The 6,000-nt window shown below is 41.8% G+C and overlaps 1 long non-coding RNA gene across 1 annotated transcript in view; it reads right to left on the bottom strand.

Moving 5' to 3' along the window:
* Positions 1–443: 443 nt before the first annotated feature.
* Positions 444–6,000, bottom strand: part of LOC140846683 (uncharacterized) — a 141,132-nt gene continuing 135,575 nt past the window's right edge. Inside the window, exon 4 of the long non-coding RNA XR_012126051.1 lies at positions 444–3,000. This is a non-coding gene — a long non-coding RNA (uncharacterized lncRNA). The remainder of the gene's footprint in view (positions 3,001–6,000) is intronic.

The following is a 6,000-nucleotide window of genomic DNA, read 5'->3' as shown; positions in this document are numbered from 1 at the left end:
TGTTGAGATGAAGTCTCAGACAGTCCAGATCTCAGAGGGCCCACCAGGAGCAGAGCCCCCTGCCCTCTCAGGGTCAGCCTCATGACTGTACAGCCCATATAAGCTCTGCTCAGAAGGCCATGCACCGACTTTAATGGTCCACTGTTTCCATCTTGAGATTCTTAATAATTTCATTCTTCACTGGGCACCACAAATTATGTAGCCCGTACTGTTCCTGCCAAATCATATTGTACATGTAGTGTGAGCAAGATATAAACCTTTGTGTGTTAAGCTACTGAGATTTGAGCTCATAATGGCCTAACTTCACCAGTATAGATGCTGGCCACCTAACTTCCAAATAACCTGTTTATAAGTAAATAATTTGGTCAGATTCATAAATGCCACTTCATAATGCCATTCTCTCACATTCTCTCAAAGGTCAAGAAATAACAGACAAAAGAAAATTTAGGAGTAACCAGTTTGACCCTACAATATATTTATTTCCATTATTTATTAAACATTATTTACTATTATATTTGCAGGTTTCACTCACTCCTCAGAGTTGAATCATAACTTCTCTGTTGTTGGTTTACCTGACAGCACATAGAATATAGGAAACTTAAAATTATTCAGCCTAGTCAGAGGTTCGATTAAATATTCCAGTAGACACCAAGGGTCAAAACACACAAATAAAGAACTTTTAAGAATTAGACTCTACTTACAAAAAGTATCACTTAAGCTATACTGCCTAAAACATAACTTTTTTTTGATAATTCAAGATAACTCATAATCTCCCAGTGTGTTGTGGTCATGATTTTGAGCATCATGTACTTCAGGGATATTCACCATTTTGCTGTAATAAAGACTTACAGATGAAAAATGTCAAATAACAGGGAGATTTTGTATAGGGGCAATGAAGATAATGAGCGTAGCCACAGTACGTAGTCAGAGAAGCTCTGGCTACATGCTGAGCATATAGTTCACTTTCTCCCACAGTCATCCTAACAGAGAGACTCCTCTGTGAGTCCCTTTACATTTGAAAGGAGATTTCAAGAGACTGAGGAAGCCTGCTCAGGTCATGCAACCAGTAAAAAGCAGAGAGAGGAATTTGAACCCTGACCTATCTATGCCCAAGCTCTTTTATTAAAGGCCCATGAGCTTCTGCAGCAATACTGGGCATGCAAAGAACTCAGAAAAGAGAAAAGAAACATTGTATTGATAAGCAAGTAGAAACATACTCCTTTTTATGAGGAGAAATCACAGGTTAAAACTTTATAGAAGAATTTTTTCAAAAAAACAAAAGCACCTAAAAGAAAACCAGGTTGTAATTTGAACAATATTAAAAATGTGCTTTATTATCTATTAAAAACCTTGCAAACATAGTATATTATATAGTCTGTTTTAACTGATTTGGAATTTATAACCTCATTTTTTATTCTTAAGTTGGAGCTGAAATATCAGTGTTATTGATAATGGCTAAATTTCATTTCACTATAAGTTTTATCTTCTTATGTCCAGAGGATGATATAAAAACAATGAATTAGATATGATAGGATTAGTAGAACTTTGAGTAGTGTCAAGTAAAATGCCTTCTATGTTGTTTCTGTTTTAATTGTATAACATTTTATAGACTTTGTCTCTACCAGAATGATCAATCTGTCACCTGAGTTCTTTAACTATTGATTAATTTTCAGAGACATGTTGACATAGGTCTTACTGTAAAAAGAAACTAAGCTCCCCAAAGAGGGTTGCCTATTTATTTTCCCACCCAATCTACAAAATGCATTAATTACCCTTTGGAATGGAGGGGTCAGGGTTGGCTGGTTGATGAGAATCAGGAATTTTGTTCAGACATTTATCCTTTTCAGGGTCAAAGTTCCAGGACTGGGAGTACACCAAACAGCTCCCCTGGTGGCCCGGAAGAATAGCCACACTTAGAGAGCTTCACACCTATCTCTGCATGACCTGAGTAAATGCTGATGATATTATCTTCATGAAAGAAATCTCTCTCTCTCCCGCCACCCCCCAAACACTCACACACACACACACACACACACACACACCATGCAGGATTCTCTGGAAGAGGCAACATTATCCCAGGTGCTTAGGAACCCACCTTGTCCCAGCAGACATCATTCACTTCCACTGAGAAAGACTCTCTTCTCTGCTGACGCCAACGTACAGTTTGGCTCTTCTGCCTCCTCAGTGAGGGAAAGATGTGGCCTTGCTGGGTACGAACACAGCTGTGCCCGACAGGCACGAGCACAGGAACGAGAACAGAGCAAGCACAGCAGCCGGGGACGAGATGAACGAGAGTTCTTTGGAATCCTCGCTTCTCCCACAAATCTTAACTGGACTTCTCACCAAGGATGAAACCATGACTTCAGTTCTTTTCATAGCTAGGGCTCCTTTCTAAGTAAAATGAATGAAATAATTTGGAGGCGTGGTTTAAAGGTATAAAGGGAAAAAGGAAATGCATCAAAACTGTCAAGTACACTTGGCTCCGCTGCTCCCTACCCCAACACCTGCTCAATCGCACTCCCCTAGGCCAATGAGCATGTCTAGAAGGTCCAACCTTAAGCAATATTTGACACAAAACTCCTGTCTCATTCCATGTCACTCTAGACCCAGGCAAGGGCGAGGAAAAATGGATGACTGAATGCATGACTGAGCCCTTTGTCTCCTGGAAATGGGATTCTTGTGATTCTGGTCTGAGGTAGGACTGATTCGAAAAATAAAGCGGGACAAGGGGCATGTGATCCGATAAGCTGGGAATGACTCTGCCAGTTCAGTCAGCCTGAATGACGTCCTCAGCAACACTCTGGATTTGAGCTCAGGAATTGCAAGGGAAGGTTTCTCCTGTGCGCTCAGTCTCGGCACCAGCTCAGAGAGGAAGAGTAGGAGGACTGGATTTTCTTGAAGAGGATGCCATGGTCTGCCTCCTACGCAGAGATCGTTCCAACGTCAGCAAGCTCTGGCGCTATTTGTGGCACAAATCTTGAAAGAGAATTCTCTCTGTGCCTGGAAAGAATAAAAATTATCAGTCCAAACATGTGGAGCCAACCTGGGGTGTTATTTAATATATTAATTACATAAGAATGATTTCATTAGCACAAGCTTTTGTTGGAATATGCCACATATGCTCAAAAAAATTTATATTTCCTCCCTAGAACACATCTTTAATCAGATTTTGTGGCTAAATATTTACTCCATATGACAATCACAGAGTACCAACTTTTGAGCTAAATGAACACATTAGGCAACCAGGCAGGACTTCCTGGGTTCCTAAAAATCATTGTTTACAAAGTATCCTTATAACCACCAGGCGGATGTCATTAGAGTCACATGTACAAGGTTGGAGGGAGGGTCTCAGTGACAGACACCTTTGCAGGGTCCAGCAATCACTGGGTGGTCCCTGCTACTCACTCTCCCAGGGTGCAAACTAGGATTGGGATGGAGGAGAGCCACCCCCCCCCACCCATCCCCACGCATCAGGAGCTCCTCACACGGACAAGGAGGCACTTGCTCTCTCTTCTTAGGGTGCAGAAAGAAGGAAGAGAATCCTGGGTCTCTTGCTCTGGACAAGCTTCTGATGAAATGAGACCAGAAGTGGAAACTAAAGCTTTCCTTCTTTCCTTCCTGTCCTCCTCCCTCCTTCCCTCCTTCTCTCCCGTCTTCCTTCCTTTTCTCCGCCCTCTCTCTCTCTCTCTCTCTCTTTTCCTTTTTCCCTTTTCCTGTTACGCTCTGCAGTCTCAACATACCGGAAAACAAACTTTCAATAATGAATCTCACCTCCTAATAATGACAGCATTCTGATTTTAACATCAGCACAGTCCAGAGTCTCCAAATATTTAGTTAGGTGCTATTTCCAGAAAATTCGATCATGCCATGACACCTTAAAGACAAACCAATACATACATAAAAATACAACATCTGCAGCATCAAATGACCAGGAAGTTGTCCTTAACATCATTTTTTCATTAACTTGCGATGACTCCCCCACACTGTCATCTTCCCCTGCAGGCCCCTTCTATTACCAGTGCCCTTCTGAGGGCTATATTTTCTTCTGCACCAACGTGAAACGTGTATCTCTGTAAATTGCCACCAAGCCCCCTAATTGCTTAACCGTACCCCGTAGCCAGTAGCACTGAAATGCCATTCTATTGGCACCAGCAGGGAGGGACAGCCCTTACAGATGAAAGCTCATTAATACCTGCAGCTTTGGAGAAGGAACTCGAGTGGTGGCCGTGATTCAGAAACGTCAAGAAAGGAGATGATGAAGCGGGCCTCCTCTCCCACCCCCAGGCCCCCCCCCCCAAGAACAGGTACTGTTTTATCCAGATGGAGTGAGCAAGAAAAGGCACCCCCAAAAAGGAATCCAAAAGGGGAAGCAAAGCATGAAATCCAGGCCTTTTCCCCCTGTAAGTCTTCCACCGCCATGAGCGGGTTCATCCTGGCAGAGTCTCTAACAGCAAGAGGAAGAGAACTTCAGGCGAAAGGTCACCTACATTTATAATGTCAGGCACTGGGCCTGCTGAGGTCAAAGGTAAATGGTAATTTTATCATTAGCAGGCCCGACCCCTTGGCCGCACCATATCTCACAGGAAATGTTAAGAACAGCCCACCTGTCAAGACGCAAACGTTTAAAGGTCAACACGCACAGAAATCTTCCAGAGCTCACAACTGAATTGCTGACACCTTTTATTATTGCCGCTTAAATAAATGATTCAAGGGGCAAGACAAGGAGAGACTGGCTTAATGTCGAAATTTCTGTGAAGGATTCATGGGGTTTTAATTTTAAAACTATCAAAAATACTTTGTGTTTTGGTATCAGGGATCAAGCAAGGACTTGAAAGTTCATAAATATTCCTGGGCTTGAAGGATTTTCAGTATTCCTCAAAAATATACCATCAGCTCTTTTTTTTTTTTGTAAATTTGCAAGGAACTTCCCTTCCCGTTCTGTTTTTTATTTTATAGAAAGATAACTTCAATGTATTTTTTTGTCCTTTTTATTAGGGCTAAGAGGGCAGATAATAAGGAAGCTTTTCATAGCATCCTGTGTCCATTACCCAATTAGAAAACCAAGAGGCATGGACAGGCATTTGAAAGATTTGTTGCACTTATTTTTTTTTCACAATTAAAACCATACATTAAAAATATGTTGCTTAAAAGTAAGCATAGCATTTCCTCAAATGATTAAACATGAAGTTACTACATAGCTCAGCAAAATATACCCCTTCTGGGTATCTACCCAAGAAGGCTGAAGATGGGACTTGCACAGACACTTGTGCAGTCGTGTTGGTAGCAACATTATTCACCATAGCCAAGAAGTAGAAATGACCCAAGTGTCCATCGACAGATGAATGGGTAAACAAAATGTAGCATATACAGGATGGAATATGATTCAGCCTTAAAAGGGAATGGAATTCTGCACAGGCTACAGCATGGATGAACCTTGACAACATCATGCAAAGTAAAACAGTCGGATGCAAATAGACAAATATTGTGTGGATCCATTTATACAAGATGCCAGCATGAGGAAATCTATAGAGACAGAAAGTACATAGTGGAGTGGGGATTTGGAAGGAGAGGGCTCAGGGATGCCAGGTAGCTTCTTGGGCTAATGAAATGGCTCTAAAATTGATTGTGGTGATGGATGCACAACCCCTTACACATAAAAAGCTATGAAATTATGCACTATAAAGGGGTGACTTATATAGTATGTGAATCATACCCCAGTGGAGTTGCTTTTAAAAAGTAATCATGACTGACTGGTTAGCCAGAGAAGGGTAAGATTCTTCAAGGGAGGAACAATCTAAGACAGGCACAGTCGCAGGGGGGCCATCAGGTGAGAAATTGGGGATCAACAGGTGAGGCTCAGAACCTCACGCCCCGTTTGAGAGAAATCTTCTGCATCCGTGGATGTTTTATTGCCCTTGTCTAGCTTGGATTAACACTTAGTCTACAGGCACACACCTGATCATCTACATTTGCTCTCTTACAAACACTAAACTATGTTTT

The sequence above is a fragment of the Manis javanica genome, chromosome 16 (assembly GCF_040802235.1).
Source record: "Manis javanica isolate MJ-LG chromosome 16, MJ_LKY, whole genome shotgun sequence".
In the NCBI taxonomy this organism is placed as follows: domain Eukaryota; kingdom Metazoa; phylum Chordata; class Mammalia; order Pholidota; family Manidae; genus Manis; species Manis javanica.
This window is presented reverse-complemented; position numbering and strand designations above follow the sequence as displayed.